The sequence below is a fragment of the Periplaneta americana genome, chromosome 5 (assembly GCF_040183065.1).
Source record: "Periplaneta americana isolate PAMFEO1 chromosome 5, P.americana_PAMFEO1_priV1, whole genome shotgun sequence".
Classification (NCBI taxonomy): Eukaryota; Metazoa; Arthropoda; class Insecta; order Blattodea; family Blattidae; genus Periplaneta; species Periplaneta americana.
In genome coordinates this window covers 195,037,138-195,065,057 of record NC_091121.1, presented here as the reverse complement: position 1 = coordinate 195,065,057, position 27,920 = coordinate 195,037,138, and the positions used below count along the sequence as shown (strand labels likewise).

The window sequence follows — 27,920 nt, the reverse complement described above, 5'->3', positions numbered from 1 at the left end:
TTTCGGTTCAAAGTTTGGTCGGAACTACACTTTCATCCAAAGCGTACCTTTGTACCAAAGTGTCGATTCTGCAACGGAACCACACACACTTCACGTCTTCCACACTCTAATTCAAAGTGTCGACTATGAATACCAGCCTAAGACAGTAACATTAATAGGATTGCCATTCGTCCAGTTTTTTTCCAGACAGTCCCTATTTTAAAAGCTCTGCTGCCCCAAAATGTTTCACTTTCTGTGATTTTGACAAGTTCGCCGTTGAACTCTTCATAATGCAGTTGACGGTCGTCACCTTGTACATTATTGTTATGAATGTTAAAGACAATAATGTTTCAGAAACCTAAATTACTGTTTTTTTTTCCATGTTCGACGCTAGATTACGTGATTAGTAATGATTTGATATTATTATTATTATTATTATTATTATTATTATTATTATTATTATTATTGGTCATTTAACGACGCTGTATCAACAAACACATTCGCTAAATCGGGTGTCAAACTTTTATCCCCTCTGATCAAGATATCAATGCACGGCATGTTACCGTTTGTTATGGCTGTTGACTGCCTATCACTGTCACAATGACGTTTGTATTGTTTTAAATTTGAGATCCCATTTCGACATGGTATGAACATTCATAACATCCTGACCATAAACCTAAAACACATGGTCACACGATATCTTTCGCACAAAAACAGAATTCCTGCACGCTTTTCACTGGTGGGCCAACTTTCTAAACGTGCCGCCATTTCAAACTACCAGTAGTACTCTGCCGAGAATGACTTCCCATTTCTCTTTCTCCACATCAATTTATTTTATTTTAGTTAGGTTATTTTACGAAGCTTTATCAATATCTCAGGCTATTTAGCGTCTGAATGAGATGGTGATAATGCCTGTGAAATGAGTCCCGGGTCCAACACCGAAAGTTACCCAGCATTTGCTCATATAGGGTTGAGGGAAACCCCCAGAAAAAACCGCAACCAGGTAACTTGCCCTGACAGGGAATCGAACCCGGGCCACCTGGTTTCGTGGCCAGACGCGCTAACCACTCCACAGGTGTGGACCTCCACATCAATGATCATATTCTCATATCATCTTTATCCTGTAATAGTTTAAACATAATGAAGAAACCGATTTTTTTAAATGACTATTATAAAAATTATGACACAAAAAGCACAGCAAGATTAATTTTAACGAAATAGGGAGATGCTGTTATGCTGTTCCTAGCTGATGAGGTTGATGATGTTTGACAATGGCGGTGAAGATATTGTAGTGATTGTAATGGTTGCGACAAAATAATGATGATGGTGATAGTGTTTGACGAAAATGACAAACTTTTTCAACGACAAATACTCCACAAAATAATAGGGAGAGAAGTGCGTCAAGGATGCCCTTTATCACCTACCTGTTCAACATCTACTTGGAGGATTTATAGTGAAAAACCATTTTCAGACATGGTAGGGGTGATAGTAGGAGGAAGAACAATTAAAGGCATAAGATTTGCTGATGATATGGCGTTCTTGGAAGAAGACGATACTAAGGGATATGCTAAATGATAGGTGTGAGCAGTATGGGATGAAGATAAATGAAAACAAGACGAAGACCATGGTCATAGGAATGAAAATAAAGAAGGTAAACGTGCCAATTGTAAGTCAGGCAGTAAAGAAAATAGTTTCAAATACCTGGGGTGTACTATAAGCAGCAACATGAGGAAGTCAAAAGAAGGATAGCAATGGCAAAAGAAACTTTTAACAGAAAAAGGAGCATCTTCTGTGGACCTCTGGAGAAAGGACTAATGAAGTGCTTTGTGTGGAGTGTGGCATTTACGGAGCAGAAATATGGGCATTACGACGAAGTGAAGAGAAGCGACTAGGAGCATTTGAAATATGGACACGGAGAAGAATTGAGCGTGTGAAATGGACAGAAAATAAACAATTTGGCTGTGTTGGAAAGAGTGGGTGAAGAAAGAATGATGCTGAAACGAACCAGGAAGTGAAAAAAAAAAATTGGTTGAGTCACAGAATGAGAAGAAACTGACTACTGAAGGATGCACTGGAAGGAATGGTGAACGGGAGAAGAGTTATGGGCAGAAGAAGATATCAGATGATAGACGACATTGTTACCTTGTTATTCATCATCTTTTACAGTATCCACCTCGCGACAATGGAATTCCTTGTCTAAAAGTATTAGGGACTGCTAGACAATAAACATTTTTAAAAATAGCTAAAAGATAACCTTAGCAATTAACACTTATTATAATGACTATATGTTAACTTCTTTCTTTAGACATCATCCTGATAGCGCTATATTTTCAAAATTGTCTCTCAATAATTTCTGATTATTATTCAACATTATTTGAAATATATTAACATTCTACGTATTTTAGTTTAATTCTACTACACAGTTTGTATTTCATTGTTTGATTAATAGTTCATAGTATTTTACGGTTTAATTCATAAGTAACTCTTGTAGCCTATACGCGTAACTTCTATACAAATCAAATTGTTGTATTCTTTATAGTCTTTAAGTTCATTCATATGAGTATGTATACTTTTTGCTGGTTGAGTGGAAGAGAAGGCCAGCTAAAATAAATAATAATTATTATCATATCTATATATATATAATTTGAACTGGTAATGGAAATTACGGGAAAACGGCTGAACGGATTTTAATAAATGACCCCTCATTTTGAAGCTTGGAACCCAAAGTTTTTCGGAAAAGTAGTAGTTTTCAGTGAAATGTCAATTTTCCTACATAATTTTCCTATTTTCCAAAATCCATCTGTTGTCAGTTTTGAGAACTAATTTTATCGAATCACGGCCGACTTGATTGAATTTCAGAACAAAACACACACTACAATAAACAATAGACTATTACACGAAGGCCATGACCTGCAGGATTGCCGACATATTTAGAGCTCAATTTAATTTGTTATTAAAAACTGATTCTGCAGTGTATAATAATTTTCTGAGTACAGATGTATATTGGATATTCAAATCTACGAAACTTGAGGTGGTTTGATGACATTATTATCATTAGAAATTAAATATTATTATCATGGTGCGTCTATTCTTCATTAATTGTACATAATATTGATGCTATATTGATGACATGAAAGTGACACGTTTTGAGGTTATGTAAGTAAATGTAGAGAATATCTTAATTTAGATCTTCATTTCTATAATTTACTGAGTGACTGCTATATATAACTACAAAACTTAAGTAAGATATTAATATTGTTATTAAAAATCAAATATTTTTATACTTATTAAACCAGTGGGGTTGGGTCTTTTTCATATACTTAATGGCGGTGTAGTGTAGATATTGATATGTGTCATTGTCTTCAGTATTGGCTCGAAAGAGCGCAAAAATTACAGTTCATAAGGAAAGATCAAAAGGTATTACTTACTGATAAAATAAGAGGCCTAGAAAATTGTGTAGTCTCCAGATCATTTCAGCAAAATCTCTTAGGGCCTGTACTACGATCGCCTGTTAAAGCTCCAGATTCGTATACTCCAGTTTAGCAATCTGGAAGTTAAATATTTTGTTCTGTACTACCAGCGGATTTGAACTGCAGGATTGTTATCCGGAAGATATAGTAACATTTTTATTACGTTGGCAATGAAGTTACTGAAAATGTAGTGAAATTTATTGCGTTGGTATACCTTTCCCCGCGTATTTCATGTTTATGTTCCGTGTTTATATGTTACTATTTATTTTGAGGTTTAATTGTAAGCATTATTGTTATTATTTATTATAATGCTGAAGCTCCAGCCAAGAAAATAACAGAGTGAAGAACAGAAAATTACACATACTGTATGAAGAAACTTTACATGGAAGCAAAAGGTAAGATTTTAAAGGTTATGTTTCTTTTCGAATAGTAATAATTCCTACAATATGATATTTTGGTTTTAATTAGTAGGCCTAAAGAGGACGGGTGCGGGTTCCAGGAAAAGTGCGTTTTTCTCCATAATCATTGTTTTATTCATGTGTAACTGCACAAGAAGTGTAGGTGGCAATTATTTTTGTATTGTAATTAATATTATGTGTGCTTTCAGTTTGTTGTATAGCCTACATTATTAGTGAATAGGGCCTATTTCGGTAATTTTTTAGAAATAGTGTACTCACGGCTTCAAATCATGGGTCGAAGGCATAGTAACTCGTTTAAAAAGAAACGTTCACTGATACTGATAATAATGAATGATGTTTTTGGCCTGGGATTTCTAACCAACATTAGTACAGCAAGGTACACTGTTCCTAGCAAATTACCAATATTTCAGTATGTTAGGCCTACGTATTTTACTGTTAGTAAATGGGCGGATATTTTGTATTAGGCCTATAATACCATTCGATCACAGATAGGGCCTAACATTATTTTTTAAAAGAACAGCATGAGGTGGAGAGACGTTTCCACTAAAATGCAATATCTGTTGCTGCTACCAGTTCGACTATAATCACTCACTGTAATGCACATTCAACACCTCGTAAAATAACACAGAAACAGAAGATATTCAGTTTTTTCCAAAGTTTCTATGTACAGTATAGTCATGTTTGATATTGTACTGACAATCGTCCATTAAAAGTCTTGCTTATTTAGGTATAGAAACTTAGATAAGGGAAAAAGAGAATTACAGTATATCTTCTAATGTTGTAGGTTGCATATGGAATTAACCTAGTTTTACTTCCTTTTTAGTAATATAGAATGAAGCATGGGAAGAATATAGTAACATCAGCACAAATACAAGGACCTGAAAACAGCTGAGAAGCAAATTTGAATTCTTGGAAAAGAACACAAAGAAAATTGCTGCTGCAGAGAGACAATGCAGACTACAAACAATTGGAGCCCCTCCAACTGAAGCAAAACCAAATCCAAACTTAGCCAAGGTAAGTGATTTAATTCTCCTACAATTAAGTGATTTCTCAGTGATTTTTATTCATATTCAATGCATAAGTTCACTTATATGTTAATTTATACAATTATTACATAATAAGCAGAGGAAATTGTATAACACAAGTTTGAATTCTTTTTATTTATTTATTTATTTATTTACTTACTTACTTTTGTTACAGCCGAAGTAGTAACTAAACCAAGTTCCACTGATACCAGTGCAGCTAATAACACGAATGAGGTTAGTGTGTAAGGAATTAAGAGTCAGAAGAAGAGATGATGAGCTTTAGAGATAAAAGAAAATATTAGATTCTTGAAAATTGTTATACAAATTTAATTTAATGTCGGTATTACTTTATAATACTATTATTTCTATTATTACCATTCAGGTTCACAGTGCAATTCTTTAGTTTTTGAAGTGAAACTGGACATCCCAACAATATCTCCAGATAATTTGATTTATACTACAAAACATTCTTTCACATTCTACGTATGATCCTTTTCCAATCTGAAATAGCTGTAACATGTAAACACATTTTCAGCCAACATGTTGAAAATAAAACTAACACACATACTATATGAAATCTGCAGCAAGCAGTAGATAAATTAGATGCAAAAGTTAAAAAAAAAAATGTTAAAATATAAATTGTACATAATGATGAAATGGTCACAAGAAATGGATGTCATAAAAACTAAACATCATTGTATTATAATATTATGTGGGATTTGAGTGGGAATTTGAAATTTATAAATGTAGGCCTAAAAATAGAAAGTACACTAAACTGAAGAATTTATTTTGAGATTTCTCTGTAATGGGTTTGTAATTAGATTAGGCCACATTATGTTAAGTTGTATTTCAATTTTACCGTGAGGATTCTCACTTTGAAACTTGTGAATGATTTTTTGTGTACAGAAAAACTGAAAAATATCTTTTCATAAGGTAAAACAGAAACTGACTACACTCTATTTACAATAGAACTATTTGCTTGGTTTTCTCTCTCTCTCTCTCTTTTTTATTGCAGCTTCACTTTCTTATTGTTAAAAATGAGTTTGGATTAATAGCACGTTAGAAAATACAATACTGTTACAGCTGCTGACTTTGAAGTGTCCACACATTTATGATAAAACATAATCTTTCTCCAGAATTAAATATCTTATGAATTAATTCCACTCTTAAAATATTACAGAGTCAGCTGGTGCAGCAGGTGAAGGTCTTCCACTGTACAGGTATTTACACAGTGTAATGAAAGTAAGTTTTAAGTGAAATTACTGGTTTATTCAGTGTAGGTAGTGTAGGCTAAACTCAGAAAGATCTGAATATAAGCATATATCCCTCTCTTAAATATTTCAGCTGATAATGGGATAATAGCTGATCGAGTTACACCCCAAGGATGCTTAAAAAAAAAAGAAAGAAAGAAAAAGCAAGCCTCTGAGGAATGCATTAGCCACATTGAAAAATCTTTCTCCATCTGTGAACTGTAAGTTTAATGTTGATTTACTTTTACTTGAGATGTTAGAAATTCATGAACTTCAGTACTATTACAGTGATTTCTTTAAAAAATACATTAGTTGAAAGTTGGATGCTAACATTATAACATAGAATGATTTGAAATAAAAGTAAGTCATATCCTCATGTTTGCAAAGAGATGGGGTTTGGAATATCAAAAGTAAGATTTGGAGTTTTTACATTACTTTTTCCTCCTCTTTAATGGGTGGTCTATCTACAAAGACATCTTCAATTAGTGGCAGAAAGTAAATGCTACAATAATCACCCATTCTTTATGTTTTAACAAAAAATATGTTTAATTTTGTTGACCAGATTTGTTTGACCTGGATGACTGGGAGATTACTTCTTCTCATCCTTCTAATGGAGTGATAATCTCTTGCAGCTGTTCTTGATCCCTGTGGTCTCTGGCCTCTGCTTTATCTGCTAGTCTTCAGGATTAGGTTCGAGTCAGGTGATAATTAGCTAATCTAAGGTTTCTGGTTGGGTTCGGGTCTGGTTCAGATCAGGCCGAGATGGGCCGGGCCTAAGAATTATGGCCCGTGCAGATCTCTAACAAATGGGGCTTATAGCTGAAGTTGGCTCTGCCACAGTTTTCCAAGTTTTGTGTATTTGCATATGTATTTGTGTTGTGTTTAATTACAGTTACTATGTACTCTTATGTATTAGCCTGTATATTATTAATTTGTAAATATGACATGTACCACAGCATATATAATGAGACAGTGGATGTGATACATGATTATGCTTATTGTGTCTCCTGAAAAATGTCGTGTTTTGTTCACACAAAATAAATAAATAAATTTTAAATTTAATTGCAGCTATAGTGCATCTCTCTTGTTTTAAGTACACATTCACAGAGTACCTGAATACAATTGAAGCGTCAGCTGGAACAACGTTGTAAGTTACAAAATTTTCATTCCGTGTGTTTCCATGTAATAATGTTGTATGTCATGTTACCTTGCTATACTCCTTGGCTTGCAACTGTCCATCAATGCAGTACGTGAAATTTGTCCACTCAAAAGTTTGCTACCCTCATAAGAACAAAGTTGTACGCATATACACATTTTTGCAGCTACTGTAAATTTTACCAAATATAATTTATAACGTTGTTCCAGCCGACGCTTCAATTAATGTGCCTCTTGAAAAATGTTGTTTTACCATATTTTGCTTATGTAAAATAAATTTGAATTGCAGATACAGTGCATTTTTATTGTTTTAAATAGCCTACAGTGTACCTGGTCATAATTTTTAAAATGTATTTATCAAACCTTTGTGTTTGAATCATCTTAGCCTGTTAAGACATCACTGTGAGGGATCCAAGCAATAAAATATATATAAAAAGTAACGATATGAATATGTTTGCATACATGAATCACTAGGCCTAGCGTGAATGAAACAGCTCCCTTGCAAAACATAAATGCCAATTCCAAAACTTTCAGGAAATGAAGAAAAACTGTCACGTCTAAAATTTAATAAACTGTTACAGTTTGTTAAATAATAATACGTATATAGCAAGCATATCTTAAGTGTGATTAATGAAATATGTTAGGCCTACTCCTACTGGTGAGCAATATATGCAAGGAAGGAGAAGGGAACTTGACACCCTACCACATTATCTCCTGACAGTTGTCTCATGAGTGATGCCTTATTGGTATTCCAATCTATCTTCGGAGAGTTGACTTAAACAACTAGCAGACACAAAATGAAACAGTTCTAGGAAAACTTTAATCAAGACCTATAATATATACATAAAACCTGTATTAAAATACTATTCAGAAGTATTCGTAACAGCATCAAAAAGAGACAGAATCCCTTGGGGGGGGGGGGGGGAATAAGCCTTGCAGTTAATTACTGGAGCAAATAAAACTACTCCCAATGAAGCATTAAAAGTCATCACTTCAATTAAACCAAGCAGCAAGTGCAGCACTAGCTCGATTGACAACAGTTCCTGCTGTAACTTCGTGGACCCCACAAAAATCTCCTACTGTTGTCAATGTTCTCCCAGTGGCATAGAATCTCAATACCAGTAGTAGTTGGTCCATTGGAGGTAAGGCATTATTTCTGGAAAAATGTATAAACAATGAGATTTGGTTACAACTTTACCGGTAAATCTTTACAATAGCGTTACCAAAAGAAGGCAAGGCTCCCTACAGGATAGCCTGGAAGAGAGAGGTTTGGATGTAGTTTTGACATTTTTTTTTAGACAATTGTAAATATATGCAAATCATACTAACCTGTCACTAACTCGATCTTACGAAAACTTGTCTTTTCCCTTTAATTAGTAAGGAAACACAGTAATGAAATGAATGTGTTGCCCTTCCCTGCCGCCTACCCTTCTATCTCGATAGAGCGATCCCGCCTACCCGTACCTCTCCACCGCACTCCACTTTCACAGCAACTTTCCACCTTTATTTGGGAAATTGGTGTCGGCACTCAATTTTTCTTTCGTTTATGGTACATATGACTTGACTAGAACCCAAATATGTGAATACATTTGTATCTTAAAGTGGTAACGCAATTGTGAAGAAATGGTAGTTTACCATATAAAGGATTTTGATATATTATATACTGTTATTATTTTTTATATAAAAGTATTTTGAAACTGTTATTATTGTAGGTTGCCCTATATTATTATATCAATCACCTTCATACCTTGTAAGGGCAACAGAACACCTGCATGAAGCAACATTCTAACCTCACTTCTACTGTATTACAGGTTACTGTACTTCAAAGTAATTATTATAGTGCTATTATATACAAAATATTGATGTAATACCTACCGAAATAGTGTAGCTTATTATTAACTGTGTACTTACGAGCTGTGTCTTGTTTCAGTTGATAATTGATTTCATGTAGTAGGTTTCGTTATTCGAAACTGTCTAAAAAAATTTCTCGTCATCCCATTCTTAAAAATTATTTGGACGCGGCCTAATTCGTTTTGCTGTTCTGATATAACGAAGCATCTGCTCCAGAACTTATCATCAGAATCAGTATCAAAATTAAATTGATCCTTCAAATCACCAGCTGTACAACGTGCAGCCATCTTGATTTCAACACCGAGTTCCAACCTCCGGATAACGCCAATCTGCTACTCTGCCTCCCGGATTGCTAATCTGGAAGTTTAGCCTCCAGATTGCACATAACCAAAAGTCGTAGTACGCAATTACAACCCAACTTCCGGTTAAATATGCCATCTGCCGGATAAGTTTAAACTAGAACTTTATCCGAGAGTCGTAGTACAGGCCCTTAGTAGGATAAAATGATTTTACGCTCTACATTTCAAGTTCTTCATGCAGCAGCTATACGAAAATGCTATTGTTCGAAAGCTTAGCAAACCTGACATTTTTTTAACTTTTGCCTAAAATCCACAATGACCTGAAATGGCTACTGCTATCGTCCTGACATTGATACTTGCGTTTTCGCGTTGAAACTCAAAAACTGAAGTTGGGTAGGTTCAAGAAAAAGTATTTGGCCTAAAAAAATCCATTCAGAGGGAGTATGTTTCATTATTATGGAAGCAAATAACTATCAAAAAGACAAGTATTCTTCATTGAAAATAAATCTGAAAAATTTTTATTTGAACGTCTAACGAACTTAGTTTGCAGCAGCATTTGCTGCACAAGCCACTGGTAGCATATAATTTGGAGTTTTATGTCAGTTTAATTTATGTCTTTTGTTTAAATATGTAGGTCTATTTTAACATATTTTCGTTACCTTTTATATTATCTTGTTGTTTATTAATTTACATGATTCCATTCATTTTCAATTACAATTATTTTTAATTGTCATTATTTAAGTATTTTAGTCATCCATTTTATTCCGTCCATCCAATGTCATTATTGTCGTTGTATTATAATATTCTCGTCATCTTGCATATCTTTGTAATACTATTTATATGATTCCGTTCTTCATTTATATGATTCCATTATTTCATTTGTAATTATCATTTTATTTAATTGTCATTATTTAAGTATTTTAGTCATCCATTTTATTCCGTCCATCCAATGTCATTATTGTCGTTGTATTATAATATTCTCGTCATCTTGGATATCTTTGTAATACTATTTATATGATTCCGTTCTTCATTTATATATGATTCCATTATTTCATTTGTAATTATCATTTTATTTAATTGTCATTATTTAGGTATTTTAGTCATCCATTTTATTCCGTCCATCCAATGTCATTATTGTCGTTGTATTATAATATTCTCGTCATCTTGGATATCTTTGTAATACTATTTATATGATTCCGTTCTTCATTTATATATGATTCCATTATTTCATTTGTAATTATCATTTTATTTAATTGTCATTATTTAGGTATTTTAGTCATCCATTTTATTCCGTCCATCCAATGTCATTATTGTCGTTGTATTATAATATTCTCGTCATCTTGCATATCTTTGTAATACTATTTATATGATTCCGTTCTTCATTTATATGATTCCATTATTTCATTTGTAATTATCATTTTATTTAATTGTCATTATTTAAGTATTTTAGTCATCCATTTTATTCCGTCCATCCAATGTCATTATTGTCGTTGTATTATAATATTCTCGTCATCTTGCATATCTTTGTAATACTATTTATATGATTCCGTTCTTCATTTATATGATTCCATTATTTCATTTGTAATTATCATTTTATTTAATTGCCATTATTTTGATTACTTCATTGTACTTTTATTGTAATTGGCCACTGGCTGTTGTACAGCACATTTAATATAAGTAAATAAATAAAATAAAATAAAGAAGATATAAATGGATCATATGCGGAGACTAAGAGGAAGACAGAAAATAGGATAGATTGAAGAATGTTAGGTTTACAGTGAAAGATCTGCCCTTGAGTAGAATATTATGAATGAATGCAATATTCCACTTTTCAACTAGATGACAAGACATTAATGTTAGAAAACCAAGGAAGCGTTGGACTGAACAGTTTCAAACTGTGAAATTAGAATAATCTTACTGATTCACTAACTATATCATAGCATTGTGACCATGATGATGATGACGATAATGATGATGATAATAATAATCCAGACCACAATTTACGAATGGCTAATTAGCAGTCTTAACGCTGAGTGGAAACCATGGTCACGGGTCTCAATCCCACTTATGGCATGGCTGCTTATCCGTTGTCAATATGGTGTCTGTGCTGTGTTAAGGTACGGTCACTCGTCGCTACTTCTGCAGCGCTATTTTTGTACTGCAGCTGCAAAAGTTGCGTGTCGTGTTCACACGTAAGCCAAAAGTTGCGCGCTGCACACTACTTTTCGTGCTGCGCAACCCGAGTGCTGCAAAAGTTGCAACTTGAGGTTGCGAGCCTGTTCACACTAGAGTTGGGCAATACGATTCTTTTTCAGAAGTCGATTCCAACGATTCAATCATACATTACGAATCGATTCTAACGATTCGTTCACGATTCTTCTCAGTCTGCGATTCCAACTATTCTTTTGAATCGTCAACGAGTTCACGATTCTTCCCAGTCTGCGATTCCAACTATTCTTTTGAATCGTCGCAAGACACTTTCCTTTGCAAACCACGCGTAGAACAAAAACGTTCTACATCTCTCTCATAGATGGCATAAGAGGCGAGACATTGGATTGTCTCTTTCTCATTGGCTGGAACCATTCAGTATGGACTCCATTAGTCTACAAAATTACCCAAGATAATGTCTCTAAATTATAATTTATCAACTGAACCTTATTATGAAGTACATTTTTTGCATTACATCTCTATTTAACTATGCAAATTTCAGGTTTGTGTTCATTATTTTCCATACTTAACAAATGCAGTACATATTTTGATTTCACTCTCGCTCGGGAGCATTCGACACGGTTCGGAAATGTCCGTTGACAGGTTACATCAAACAACGAATAGAATCGTGGGTTACGATACCATGCCGATTCCTTCATATTCTTTTGAATGACGATTCGTTACGATTCGTTTGAACGACGATTCGTTACGATTCTTTTGAACGACGATTCGTTGATACCACGAATCGATTCTTACGATTCTTTATTATTAGTCGTTCGAATGAACGATTCGTTCACGAATCGACCCAACTCTAGTTCACACGCAAGGCGCTACTTTTGCAGCCGCAGTCATGCTGCAGGTTCCCATCTCCGTGTTGACTTCTCAATATACATTTTGTGGTTATGTTCGCATTATTAAGAAACTCATGCGAAAGCTTCCTTATCTATTATTTGCTTTTCTGTCCTATCTAGTATTCAGAAATTGACATTATTTTTACTATAAAGCTTTTAAAAACGCCTATATACTTAAATGATAACCAACAGTATATTCACGTAATCAATGTTGGCAACCCTCCTGTTTGGAACTACGCTACGGAAAATTAAAAAAAATGAATTATATCGTCACCAATTATGCTCAGACTGTGTTGTGTGTTTAATAACTGTTACAAATAATTTATTTTCATCACATTTAACATTAAAATATATCCAAACAATAAAAGTATCATTGGCACATTTGGGTGGTAACACTGGTTGCAACCGCAGCAAAAGTTCCAACAAAACCGATATCAAAAATGCTGCGGCTGCAACCCTGAGAACCCTGTTCACACGTCGCTACTTTTAAGTTGCGCGCAGCATGGAAAAGTAGCGAGCAGCAGGTTCGGCAGCCGCTACTTTACGGGTTGCACCGTTGTTCACACGTCGCAGTACAAGAGTTGCGCAGTTTTTTGTATTACATCGCTGCAAAAGTAGCGACGTGTGATCGTACCTTTAGGTGAAGGTTCAGCGTCGTGCCGACGCTAAAGTATGGGAGTCTCATCGTGTATTCACCTAGAGAGAGCAGCAACAGTAGTAGTAGTAGTAGTAATAGTAGTAGTAGTAGTAGTAGTAGTAGTAGTAGTAGTAGTAGTAGTATACAAACTTTATAAAAATTCTAGACTTTTTTGGAAGTTCAGTTTTTACAATTTGAGATAATTAAAAAACAACACATATTTAAGCAAGAAGTTTCCCTTTAAGCATAATATTCCATTATTCATTGAGCTCTTCCCCCCCCCCCCTGCAGGTTGTCTGCAAACATCTTCAAGCTGTGATCCGCATATAAATAGCCCTGATTCATAATCGTGCAACATTACAGAAGTGGTGGAATTCATTTTCATCTGATTTGCTGCAGCCCGCCTTAGTAATCCAGGAGGCGAAATCAAAATATACAAAGTAATGTAAACTACTTTGTTTGTTAGTTTGTTTCTTTCTTTCTTGTCTTCAATCTGCTGAACCAGAAAACTATTGTATGTAAATTTTGATCAGTTAACAATATTATAATTTTTCCCTCTTTCTATCCTTCCGTCTCTTTTTATTATTTCTCTTTCTTTCTTGCTTCTTTTCCAGTGTATAATTTCCATTCTTTCCCATTCTTATTTTTCTGTTACTGTCCTTTCGTTATCCCTTCTATTCTCTCTCTCTTTGTTTTTTTTTTTTTTTTGCTTTTCTTCTTTAATTATTCGACTTTCATGTTTAGCTTTCTTACTCTCTGTTTCCTGCTTTGTTGTCCTTTTGCATTGTTTTTTTTCTTTTTCCCCTCATTCGTTTTACATTTATGATATTAGCTTCTTTTCTTCTGCTTCTTACCCCCTTCGTTTGTCTCTTCAGTTCCCTCATTTTTCTTTTTTCCTGTTCTGTACTCTATTCCTTTTTCCTTACTACTTTTCTTCCATTTCTTTTATATCTTTTTCTCGCCCCCTCTTTCGCCTCTAACTTTTAATGTCTTTTCTACTTCCCTTATTCGTTATTGTTCCACATTACTTCCTATTCTTTCTTTCTTTCTTTCCGAATTTACTTCATATCTTCTTCCGCGTATTTTGTTATTTTTCCCCCATACTCCTTTGAATGCTTGTCCTCTACTTCTATTTGAGGGCTTTGTAAGCAACTGTAAATGAATACAGTTGTGGACTCTGTCCATCAACAACGTCACTGTACAATCCTATCCGCTGCCCATAATTCATAGCTCACAACTAGCCACGCCTTGTTTATTTCTCATATAAACACTTCTTCACAGAATTTCTTCTCCCTCTATATAACACGCCACAAGTCTTGCTTCACGATTCGTAGAACGCAATTCAAAGATGTTTACAGAAACGTAAAACACATTGTTTCTTCGCCTTGCTTCTTTTCCAGGAAAACGGAGAAAATCAAAAAACAATTGAAGTGTGAGAGTTCTCAGAGCGCACAATGGTGCCAGGTGTGATGGCAATAAAATGTATCTTATAGCTGTACTAAGAAATGTTGTGACTAAGAGAGCATAACATACACATGTACAGAAATTCTGCCACACAGCGTTTCACGTTTAATTTATTACACATCTTCTACACCTCGCTAATATCCCAAAAATTGAACAAAACTCTACAGAAAATCGGATTCTAAAGAGATCAGTCTGGGGCCGGCGGATCGTACAGGCCTCCACTGAAACACACAGGATAGGATAGAACATTAGCAAGGGACTCCATTCATGTCCGAGACGGGAATAGAACCCACGAACCTTCGGACCGGCGCCTAAGAGAAACGCGGCCCGCCGACTTCTAATCATGATAATAAAATTCTTTATATTTCGAATTTCGGAGCAAGTTCTAGAATAACAGCCTATCCGACGACGAAAATGAACAAAAAAAAAAAAAAAAGGGGAAAGTTTGACAATGAAGTATGAAATCCAAAGATATTCCAAATAGGTGAATGTTACTTATGTCCCGCCCACTATAGGAGACATAGGCCAGTTTTACACTAATCCTAAACATACTTAGTATAACTTGTTGCTTGTGGGCCATCCCAAACCCCGACCTCAACCCCTAAGAGCGCCGTCCTTATATACCCGTCAGTTAAGGCCCTCTGACAAATAAAACCAATTGACAATAGATATCTCAGTCATGACAACCTCATAAAATATCCTATCAATTGAATAATCGATCTTGCTACGTACAACATAATTATATTATTACCATTTCAGCGAGTACTGACGACCACTGCAAAATACGACAATTTGGTCCAGGGAGCGTTCTCTTTTGGCACAAGGATGATTTATGTAACATGTTTCTAAATTAGTCTTTTAAATACCGATACATTCTTTAATATAATTTGGTCCAGGGAGCATTCTCTTTTGGCACAAGGATGATTTATGTAACATGTTTCTAAATTAGTCTTTTAAATACCGGTACATTCTTTAATATAATTTGGTCCAGGGAGCATTCTCTTTTGGCACAAGGATGATTTATGTAACATGTTTCTAAATTAGTCTTTTAAATACCGGTACATTCTTTAATAAATCACTGAAAAACAAATGTGAATATAGGGATGTGGAGTGAGTACGAAATTATTATTTTTTGGCCCATCATTTTCACGTAAATAACGACAAATAAAAACTAACATGCCACATATTTTAAGAAATACAGGAAACAAGCATGAATATTATTCACCATTCTTAATGATCTTGGGATAGAAAAAAAACGTATGGAATAGAAATTACATACAATTAATGTGCTGTAATAAACAATAAGCAAACCATCTTCGATTAATCATTTCAAAACAACGTGAATATAGCGTGGATTGTGTAGGAAAATAATTTCTTGTATGTTGCTCCGAATGTGCATCATTGTTAGCTTATGAAAACAAATGAAAATTAACATGGCATATAAACACTATTTGAAGAAAGATAGTAGATATTAAGTAATATTCAGCATTCTTAATGATCTTTGGGTGGAAAATAACAATACAATATGTGTAAAATAGAAATTACATACAGGTGAGCATATAAAAACCAGGAGGTAGAATCATTTATTTGATTAATAAGCTTAAATTACTCCAGGTTTAGTGTAAGAGTGGCCTATATCTAACGATGTCTCCCAGCAAATTACTTAATTCATAAAAACAAAAAAATCGTGTTAGAAGATTGAATTTGTGTATTTTCTCTGAAACTTTCCAAATATTTGAAGGCAGTCTTTTACATTAGATTGCCGAAAATTGGTTTATAGCGCAGCATTGGCAGTGATAAGAGTGTGAAATATTCGTTCAGTGGCCGGTGGATACTCTACATTGACCTCCAAATCTAATAGTGACAGATAAATAAGAGCAAGAAACTCAAAATCACTTCTTTGTCCACTGATATGTACGAGGTTATAAAAGACGAGTAATTCCTCTCGTCAAAGAGTCTGTCAAGTGTAACGGTATCAGAGAGCAGGATCTTTTTCTGGTTCGTTCCATATTTATTCTTATTCTTCTCCTCCCCACTTCTACTCGTGACTTGATACAGATCCAACCTTTCGAACTCTGTGTTATTTCAATATGCAACTGTAGGTTTAACAGTTTTCATTAATGTAAAAGATCCAAACGAAACATCTCTTCCTTGATAAGATACGAATTTGCTGTTTCACTACAATTTCAGACAATATAATAAAATGCATTTCTCTAAAAGACTTCACTAAGTTTGTATGAGATTATTAATTCTAAGATGATCCTGTTAACGATACAACTTTCCAGGAAAAAGTTTTACAAAGATGAATAGCAATAAAATAGAATTATTTAGAACTGATCGGCGCACGAGCGAGTATGTAAACTACAAACAAGATTACACTACGAAAGAGATTTTATCTCTATGTCTGTTCGTTGATTATTATTGCAGATAATTCAACGGTTTAAAAAATCTCGAAAGAAGCCCCTCCCTTCACTAGAAGGTCAAAGCCTCCTCAACTTCAAAGCCATTTAAAGAATTGGCGTGCATGGAATTTTTAATATCTCTGCGCAATAGTTTTAAGATGACGGAAGTCGGGAGTAATGCCTCCTCCAGGCTCAGAACCGCCGAGACAGACGTTATGTATGACATGTAGAGCATGCGACATCCAGTCGAGAATCAAATGCAACGAGTGGAAAAGCGAAACTATACAATTATCATCAAGATTCACGATCGAATTATTAAAACATCATCAGCAACTGAATGGGTCACACCAACAACGTTGTCATGTAATAAACAATTGAAATTAGCATAAACATCAAAACTCTGCCAACTGCGAACTTTGAGTGTCTTAATAATTAATACGAAACTTGGCATTGCATGGAGTTAGTCAGCTTGATGCAATCAGGAATATACGAGGCGCATCCAGAAAGTAAGTTTCCCTATTTTTTTTTAAAGAACACACACTTTCAGGAAAACATTTATTGGCAACAGGTACAGCAATGTTTCAGCTATTTTTCAACATAGCCACCATCAGAATTGAGACACTTGTCGTATCGTGGGATCAACTTTTGTATCCCTCAGTCGTAGAACTTTGCCGCTTGTGAATGGAACCAGCGTGTGACAGACGTCTTCAGCTCTTTGTCGTTGCCAAAACGCTCACCGGAGGACAGGAATTTCTTGAGGTGCAAGAAAACGTGAAAATCGCTGGGAGCAAGGTCAGGACTGTAGGGTGGGTGATCAAACAACTCCCAGCCAAATTCCGTCAAAACAGCTGCTTTGCGCCGAGCCGTATGTGGACGAGCATTGTCATGGAGGAGCACAACACCTGCAGTAAGCATTCCACGCCTCTTGTTTTCAATGGCACGTCGCAATTTTCGCAGTGTTTCATAGTAACGGTCAGCGTTCACTGTTTCACCTCTTGGAAGGAAGTCAATGAGCAGAATGCCCTTCCTGTCCCAGAACACCGTGCACATCACTTTCCGTACCGACAGCGTCTATTTGAATGTCGTCCTGACCGGAGATCCACTATGCCGCCAATGCATTGACTGCTGCTTGGTTTCCGGGGTGAAGTGCGAAATCCAAGTCTCATCGCCCGTGACGATCCTGTGGAGGAACTCGTCGCCGTCATCGTGATACCGTTGCAGAAATGTCAGTGCTGCTCCTAAACGTTGCATTTTGTGTTCGGGTGTTAGGTTTTTCGGCACCCACCTGGCACACACTTTTTTGAACAGCAGGTGCTTAGTGACAATCTCATGCAACAAGGATCGCGATATCTGCGGAAAATGGCTGCTCAGCTCCGTAATCGTGAAGCGACGGTTCTCCATGATGCACTGCCGCACCAGCTCAACACGATCATCACTGATGAGGGACGGTCGCCCACTGCGCTCTTCATCATGGACACTTTGACGACCTTCGGAAAACTGCCTACACCAGCGACGCACCATCTGCTTACTCTTGATGTTCGGCCTATAGACCTGACAGAGCTGCCGATGAATTTCAATTGGCGCAATGCTTTGAGCATTAAAGAACTTTATCACCGACCGAACCTCGCAGGCGGCGCGGCGGGAGAAGGAATAAGAGCTTCCATTTCGGACCACTGCTGCCACGCTACTGGCACCAGGCGGGACCTGTCCGGCTGGCATATGATTGATACGTCATAGATCTGTTACGCATGCGCAATTGACACGGCTAATTACGTTTACTTTTAAGGGGAAAAAATCGGGAAACTTATTTTGTGGATGCGCCCCGTAAATGGAGATCGCTGAACGTAAGCAATTATCAAGACGAAAATCGGTTAATCTTGATCGGTATTTTGACGCTTCATTGTTGGGAATACCGATTCACAAGTGTAAGTCGATGCACAGTAGAACTGGAGTTTCAAAGCACACTTTCTGATCAATTAATGAAAGTTTTTTATCTGCCAAATTCCAAAATTCATCATCACTGACTGCAATGTGATTTTAGAATGATGTTATTTTTTAAGTTCAATATGTTTATTTCAAGAGCAACAGAGTCTTATTATGACTGCATAACAAAGAAGGTAAATTTCAAATATTACTCGACAAACTTCCTGTTATTTATAAAACGAAACCATTTAAAAATATATACAAAATTACGATACATGACATAAGGCGAGTGTGTCCACACTTGTGGAGTAACGGTCAGCGCGTCTGGCCGTGAAACCAGGTGGCCCGGGTTCGAATCCCGGTCGGGGCAAGTTACCTGGTTGAGTTTTTTCCGGGGTTTTCTCTCAACCCAATACGAGCCAATGCTGGGTAACTTTCGGTGCTGGACCCCGGACTCATTTCACCGGCGCTATCACCTTCATTTCATTCAGACGCTAAATAACCTAGATGTTGATACAGCGTCGTAAAATAAACCAATAAAATAAAATAAAAACATAAGGCGAGTGCCAGTACTTGTTATGAGGGCGTCATGACGCCCGCAGGCACCGCGTTGCCCACCCCTGTTCTAGAATTTGGATGTTTCGTCAAAAAATACTTTCTCCTACATTCCGAACATTTTAACGTATGGCTGTTACAACGTTGTTGGGGTGACCAATTCAATTTAAGATATATATTTAAAACCAATATTCTCCAGTGGTTCTTGTCTTCAGCGGGTTCTTTAAAAGACTCTTTAACAACTATAGTGCGGTTTTGATCTCCCGATCACGAGCGTTTGCTCATACGGGGTAAATTGTTTAATTTATATTTCTGTTTTAGGTATATAATAGTTTTTAATGTATCTTTTTAATGTATATCAGCGTTTTTCAACCTTTTCTGAAGTGGGGACCACTTTTTTAAGTCAGAACAGTTCCGCGGACCACCTTACTCTTGTTTCCTTTGGAAGCAAATTTATAATTTACTAGCCGTACCCGTGCGCTCCGCTGCACCCATTAGAAAGAAATATAAAGTAATTGCATAATTAAAATAGGACATTTGATCCTGGGAACATTCGTGTTTGATAGAAGGATAAATCGTTTAATATGTTACTTAATTTAAATTGCATCCAGATAATTAAAATGCCATCATTTTGGTCCAGAGACACTCATTTGGTGCAATGACAATTCTTTTAACATGTTTCTTAATTTTTATTACATGCAACCATAGCTTAATGAAGATTGACATCATTTACATTTAATGTGTATATTTTATTTTACTTGTTATAGGTTTCCATTGAATTATGGTAATAACTTAATTTTAACCCTTGTTTTCTACGTATTCAGTAAATGGCGTTTGGCCCACTATGGTTCTGAACCCTTCAAATAACTTAAATTATATTATATAATATTACATATTATATTATATTATATTATATTATATTATATTATATTATATTATATTATATTATATTATATTATATCAGAAGTTACGTAATAACATTATAGCATTATGTCCATCTAGAGAAACTACACTTTCCAATGGTGAAGTAATAATTAATTATACAAATCTGTTAATTTATCTTCCGATATTACTTCATAGCTTTCGATTGTTGCTGTCCAAGGCCCCTTATAGACGAAGTCATTTGTTTTTTTAATTCATTACATGGCCTTAGATGGCAGTTATTTTAATTTTAAAACTCATTTATCTCATTAAATATCAGTCCTATCAAAATTTTACAAGGAATAAAACTTATCGCAAATTATTGGTAAAGAAACTTTTGTTATGTAACATTTTTCACAAAAATCAATAATAAGCGAGATATTTCGGTTTATTTAATTCAGGCCCCCTTATAACCCCCCTTTTAAATAATGTATTTTGAATGCCATATATACTAAAATCTAAGTTATAACTAACTTAATTTATATTCCAATTTTCATCGAAATCCGTTCAGCCATTATCGCGTGAAAAGGTAACAAACATACAGACAGACAGACAGACAGACATACAAACAAAAATTTCAAAGAAGCTATTTTCGGTTTCAGAGTGGTTAATTATATATGTTTGGACCAATTATTTTTGGAAAATCGAAAATTACCAGAAAAATTTCGGCTACAGATTTATTATTAGTATAGATGTAGCATATTTTAATACCAGTATACTTTCATTTTAATGTAGAAATAATTAATTAAAATTAATTTAATTCAATTAATTTTATATTAGTATTAACTAATTAAGTTAATGTTAATAGAAGAAAATTTCTTATATCGTCATTTGCAAAAACAGAAATAAAAAAAAAAAGAATTAATGCAGAAACATGCACAATTTTCAACAAGTAAAGATGCAATTTTGCATGTTCTATTATTGGTGTACGACGTACAGTACGTGACCATTTGAATGTGCAGACTGGGTGTCACCAAATTATTAAGAAAGTCATAAATACATGAAAATGTTCGGTACTTTGGTCCTGTTATGAATGCGGGTAGTCCCTGGCTGGGTTGCAGGCACAGCGCCAGATGTGCAGGGAAAAGATGGCGAGAAACACCACGTTCATAGTGCTTTAAATCCCTCTTTTCTTGTTGAGAGTAGTGGGAAGGCGATAGACTGGTAGGGTAAATAAATTTCATAAAATGTCAGTACTGGGAGAAAAAGTGAAAGGTGATTGCCATGTGTCATTTACAAACTCTGAGATTTTCAGCTATAATGTGATACACAATTCGTTTGAATTTTATTTTTTCTTCTGTCTTTTTTGAAGGACCACAAGAGCAGACCTCGAGGACCACAGGTGGTCCGCGGACCATAGTTTGAGAAACGCTGATGTATATAAATAAATACAAGTAATATAAAAACGTGAATACTAGGTTATTCAACGTCGATAGAATTTGTGATAGATGTATTTTGCAATATGAGGCCGAGGATTCGTCATGAGATATCTGACATTCGCTTTACAGTTGGAAAAAAACTCTTAAGAAACCAAACTCTGTAATCAAATGGAAATCAAACTCAAGCCCGAGTGCAAATCCGGAATCTCCGGTGGTGGTCTGTACATATGAAACCAGTGGATCTAAATATACAGTTTCGGAAAAAGAATTATAGATAGTAGGTTATTTTACGGCGCTTTACCAACATCTTAAGTTATTTAGCGTCTGAATGAGATGAATGTGATAATGCCGGTGGAATGAGTCCGGGGTCCAGCACCGAAAGTTACCCAGCATTTGCTCATATTGGGTTGAGGGGAAACCCCGGAAAAAAACCTCAACCAGGTAAATTGCCCCGACCGGGAATCGAATCCGGACCACCTGGTTTCGCAGCGAATTATATATAAATCTCTCAAATTTCCTCATTATGTATCCACTTATTATTATTATTATTATTATTATTATTATTATTATTATTATTATTATTATTACGACTATACTCATGTCTACTGAGACCAACACCATAACTATTAAACTTTGCATAATATTCAGGTTGTTTACTGTTGAACATATTTGTTCAAGTTATTAGCCAAAACAAGACACTCAAAACTAGCGGGATTCCTCAGTCATGAGGTCAGCAGGACATGATTTTACAACTGGATACAAGAAAGGAAAACACAATGCAAGCACACACATGCAGTGCTTACGGAAGGGAAGCAATATTAATTTCCTTGCCAGGTATCGAACTCGTGTGGGAGACGCTGCCATTTCAGCTACAGTGGATGGAGTGGAGCTGTTAATCTCCCACCTACTAGAGTTACAAGTGGATGGGAAACAAACATCCTTCTCCAAATACTGTATCTCCATGATTTTTATTTTATTGGGTTATTTTACGACGCTGTATCAACATCTAGGTTATTTAGCGTCTGAATGATATGAAGGTGATAATGCCGGTGAAATGAGTCCGGGGTCCAGCACCGAAAGTTACCCAGCATTTGGTCGTATTGGGTTGAGGGAAAACCCCGGAAAAAACCTCAACCAGGTAACTTGCTCCGACCGGGATTCGAACCCGGGCCACCTGGTTTCGCAGCCAGACGTGCTGACCGTTACTCCACAGGTGTGGACATCTCCATGATGGTGTAAATATGAAATGCAAGTAATGTGGGTAATTCCACTTTCTAGTACAGAGGAAACACCTCGCCTTGCTCAAGTATCGCCGCCACTCCCATGATCCGTAGCATTGTTGGTGGAGGACAGCTCAGCAGCCTTGATCTATTAAAAGTGCGGACATCTCGTATGACAGCAAGGCTAGCAACGTAATAGACACAAAAATTCCAAGTACTTCATTTCTCATTTATTTCCACAATGTTAATGTTTCCATGGAACTTCCCATCAAACTTTAGATTGCAAAAATCGTTTTAAAAACATGAACTTTCCAACGTCTTTTTTACGGACATAATTTTAACTTATCTTAAAGCGCATCCAGGTTGTTCGTAGAGGAGTCGGGGTAATTTGGTTATAGTGAGATAATTTCAGTATATGCTACAATTTATTCAATAAAACTTTACCTCATCTTCAAACACATGCCAATTTAATATTTATTATGCAAATCTAATGTTCCAGGTAAAGCTCCCTGTAAAGCAGATTTGAATAATTTCAAGGGAAAAATTGTTCCGGGGCCGGGTATCGATCCCGGGACCTTTGGTTGAACGTACCAGCGCTCTGCCAACTGAGCTACCCGGGAACTCCACCCGAAACCGTCTCAACTTTCCTTTTATATACACAACACTCGCGTGGGCTGACGAAACGCCAGAGACCCACATCGAGTGCACACAATCTCTGTGTGACTTGGAATTGTGGTTTTCTGTTAACGTACACAGTGACGTATATATTATGCAAATCTAATCTTCCAGGTAAAGCTCCCTGTAAAGCAGATTTGAATAATTTTAAGGGAAAAATTGTTCCGGGGCCGGGTATCGATCCCGGGACCTCTGGTTGAACGTACCAGCGCTCTGCCAACTGAGCTACCCGGGAACCCCACCCGACACGTCTCAACTTTTCCCTTTATATCCACACAACTCGCGTGGGCTGACGAAACGCCAGAGACCCACATCGAGTGCACACAATCTCTGTGTGACTTGGAATTGTGGTTTTCTGTTAACGTACACAGTGACGTATATATTATGCAAATCTAATCTTCCAGGTAAAGCTCCCTGTAAAGCAGATTTTAATAATTTTAAGGGAAAAATTGTTCCGGGGCCGGGTATCGATCCCGGGACCTCTGGTTGAACGTACCAGCGCTCTGCCAACTGAGCTACCCGGGAACTCCACCCGACACCGTCTCAACTTTTCCCTTTATATCCACACAACTCGCGTGGGCTGACGAAACGCCAGAGACCCACATCGAGTGCACACAATCTCTGTGTGACTTGGAATTGTGGTTTTCTGTTAACGTACATAGTGACGTATATATTATGCAAATCTAATCTTCCAGGTAAAGCTCCCTGTAAAGCAGATTTGAATAATTTCAAGGGAAAAATTGTTCCGGGGCCGGGTATCGATCCCGGGACCTCTGGTTGAACGTACCAGCGCTCTGCCAACTGAGCTACCCGGGAACCCCACCCGACACGTCTCAACTTTTCCCTTTATATCCACACAACTCGCGTGGGCTGACGAAACGCCAGAGACCCACATCGAGTGCACACAATCTCTGTGTGACTTGGAATTGTGGTTTTCTGTTAACGTACACAGTGACGTATATATTATGCAAATCTAGTCTTTCAGGTGAAGCTCCCTGTAAAGCAGATTTGAATAATTTTAAGGGAAAAATTGTTCCGGGGCCGGGTATCGATCCCGGGACCTCTGGTTGAACGTACCAGCGTTCTGCCAACTGAGCTACCCGGGAACTCCACCCGACACCGTCTCAACTTTTCCTTTTATATCCACACAACTCGCGTGAGCTGACGAAACGCCAGAGACCCACATCGAGTGCACACAATCTCTGTGTGACTTGGAATTGTGGTTTTCTGTTAACGTACACAGTGACGTATATATTATGCAAATCTAATCTTCCAGGTAAAGCTCCCAGTAAAGCAGATTTGAATAATTTCAAGGGAAAAATTAAAATTTTGTGTTGATCGCAATAATACTGACCGGTAAAAAAAATTGTTTCTTGTTTACCCGTCAATGAAATGATCCATCACATTCAAAACAATATTGTTGGGAAACCAGCTGAGATACAGTAACCAAATAATTCATGAATGTATACATTACACGTGTTTAGAACATGTTTTTAATAAATTTTGTAATATATCATTAGTTTATGTTAGGAGAAAATCCATAAACGATTAGGGACAAAACGGGAATTTCACTTGAAGCAAGTAAAGAGATACGTTTGGAAGTAAATCCCGAAAAGACAAAGTATATGATTATGTCTCGTGACCAGAATATTTTACGAAATGGAAATATAAAAATTGGAAATTTATCCTTTGAAGAGGTGGAAAAATTCAAATACCTGGCAGCAACAGTAACAAATATAAATGATACTCGGGAGGAAATTAAACACAGAATAAATAATGGGAAATGCCTGTTATTATTCGGTTGAGAAGCTTTTATCATCCAGACCGCGTCAAAAAATCTGAAAGTTAGAATTTATAAAACAGTTACATTACCGGTTGTTCTTTATGGTTGTGAAACTTGGACTCTCACTCTGACAGAGGAACATAGGTTAAGGGTGTTTGAGAATAAGGTGCTTAGAAAAATATTTGGGGCCAAGAGGGATGAAGTTACAGGAGAATGGAGAAAGTTACACAACGCAGAACTGCACGCATTGTATTCTTCACCTGACATAATTAGGAAGATTAAATCCAGACGTTTGAGATGGGCAGGGCATGTAGCATGTATGGACGAATCCAGAAATGCATATAGAGTGTTAGTTGGGAGGCCGGAGGGAAAAAGACCTTTGGGGAGGCCGAGACGTAGATGGGAAGATAATATTAAAATGTATTTGAGGGAGGTGGGATATGATGATAGAGACTGGATTAATCTTGCTCAGGATAGGGGCCAGTGACGGGCTTATGTGAGGGCGGGAATGAACCTCCGCGTTCCTTAAAAGCCATAAGTAAGTAAGTAAGTAAGTAATCATTAGTTTGTTAGTAAATTACAATTTAAAACTTCGGATAATTTGGGTATGTTTCAATTCATTGAATAAAACTTTACTTAATCTTCAAACACATGCCAATTTAATGTGTATTTCACAATTGCATACAATGAAGTGTAAAACATTTTGTGTTGAACACACTGATACCGCCCGGTAAAAAAAACCTATTTCTTCTTTACCAGTCTATGAAATGACTCATCACATTCAAAGCAATATTGTTGGGGAACCAGCTGAGATACAGTAACCAAATTCATAGATGTGTACATTACACATGTTTAGAACATGTTTTAATACATTTAGTAATATATCATTAGTTTGTTAGTAAATTACAATTTAAAACTTCGGGTAATTTGGGTATACGTTACAATTTAATAAATAAAACGTTACCTAATCTTCAAAGACATGCAAATTTAATATATATTGTCTATTTCACAATTGTCTATCATGGAGTGTCAACATTTTGTGTTGATGACACTGATACTGAGTGGTAAAAAAATTGCTTTATTTACCAGTGTATGAAAAGACACGTCACAGTCAAAGTAATATTGTTGGGAACCAGCCGTGATACAGCAACTAAATTACACATGTTTAGAATATGCTTTCAATAACTTTAATAATATATCATTAATAGTTTGTTAGCAAATTTCATTTATGCGAGATCGTGCGTATTTGCTTGGTTTCCGCACAAAACCAATCCGCGGAAAGTCTAAAATTCCACATTCAGTATTCCCAACCTAACACACATAACAATTTCCCTCTTCTTACAGCTTAAGTGACATATTGATTTTACTGCTTTAGGCTTTTAACATATTATTTTTAGAGACGTTTAACATAGTAATAATTATAAATTGGAAACTTACCACTGCAATTTCACTTAAATTGCACTGTTAATTATTGTTTTTAAATATTTGCAAAAATTAAGTAAACTCTACAACTCCACTAAAGTTACTGCATTCGTGATGCAAGTAACATTAAGGAAGCCGTGAAAAAATCAACAAGATTCCAAACTCATCATAGACTGGGGAAAAAAAAAGACAGACGTATATCACGGCCTGCTGGAGTATAGTAAACACAGAAAACATTTTAAAGCAACAATGTTGAAGATAGATATTTTTGTTTTGCAAATTTGCCGTCATTGAACAGAAACCAAGATGGAGATTTCATTGCAACTAATTAGAAATTCCTCTTTCAGGTATGTAATAAACGATCTTCGCACAAAATAATGTACGATAAACGAGCGGTATGTTTTCTTTCAATTCTCGGAAATTAAAAAAGCTCAACTACGTTTCGCTTTTTCAAACTTTTCCTCGAACATGAAAACTTCAACATACCGCTCTTGTAACGCATATTACTATTTCCAAACATGGGGTAATTTGGGTATAATTAAAGGTTATTGGTAACTAACCCAGTTTTTGTTCCAGATTATACCACATACACTACGGACTGGTGAAAAGAAATATCCTGATTTTAATGGTAAATATTTTAAGTTTACAAAATAAGCCTTATCATCAAGAACTTAAGTATCGGCTGTTTTTTTTTTTATTTATTTTTTTTTTTGTTAGGTCTAATTAGGTTAGGTAGGCCATGAAGGTAATTGATATTTTCTCCCAGCACGCTATTCCACAGATACGATGAAACAGAGTTTTTATGAGGATGGAATGGGTACGAAAGTTATAGTTTATTAGGCCGTGTTCAGCGTTTCAGTAGGACGTCCGAATGAACGAACTGTAGCATATACGTAACAGAGGCGCTGATGTTCTGCAGCTGTGAGCACTGTCACGGAAAACGCGTAGGAATCTGCACAAATACAAAGTGCACCTATTTCAAGCATGCGCCCAGTTGCACTTCCTTGTTACCAGCCAATGATTACGACGCTT

General features: G+C 36.0%; 1 protein-coding gene and 2 long non-coding RNA genes across 3 annotated transcripts in view; 1 reads left to right on the top strand and 2 right to left on the bottom strand.

Moving 5' to 3' along the window:
- LOC138700401 (putative ferric-chelate reductase 1 homolog) overlaps positions 1 to 27,920 on the bottom strand; it is a 421,089-nt gene that overhangs the window by 206,765 nt on the left and 186,404 nt on the right. The window lies entirely within an intron of this gene.
- Positions 3,751 to 6,848, top strand: LOC138700400 (uncharacterized). Its single transcript, XR_011332342.1, has 5 exons — positions 3,751 to 3,844; positions 4,692 to 4,882; positions 5,069 to 5,127; positions 6,074 to 6,364; positions 6,706 to 6,848. It is a non-coding gene; the product is annotated as an uncharacterized lncRNA (long non-coding RNA).
- LOC138700563 (uncharacterized) lies at positions 8,097 to 9,568 on the bottom strand. Its single transcript, XR_011332395.1, has 2 exons — positions 9,210 to 9,568; positions 8,097 to 8,454 (listed from the first exon to the last, which is right to left on the bottom strand). It is a non-coding gene; the product is annotated as an uncharacterized lncRNA (long non-coding RNA).